Below are 269 nucleotides of genomic sequence, written 5' to 3'. Positions count from 1 at the left end.
GGGGACAGGAGCTGTAGGAACTGGCAGTAAAAGTGTAGAGTGAGCTGCATGCATGAGGGTCGGGGAGAGGCTGTAGCTGTGAGGGAACCACTCTGAGCCTGCAGGCAGCTGGGCCAAAGCCAGCTGTATGTGGGAACCAGATGTGAGCTGCACTCCTACAGCCAGCTATGTACTGGGGGGAAGGGCAGGAGCCATCTGTGTGCAGGGAAGATGGGAATGATAGGGTGACCAGATGAGAGGAAGAAAATATCAGGACACATGGGGGGGGA

This window comes from Terrapene carolina, unplaced genomic scaffold (genome assembly GCF_002925995.2).
Source record: "Terrapene carolina triunguis isolate 2854851 unplaced genomic scaffold, T_m_triunguis-2.0 Scaffold95, whole genome shotgun sequence".
Lineage (NCBI taxonomy): Eukaryota > Metazoa > Chordata > Testudines > Emydidae > Terrapene > Terrapene triunguis.
The sequence above is the reverse complement of the archived record's forward strand: the minus strand, read 5'-3'. Positions refer to the sequence as shown.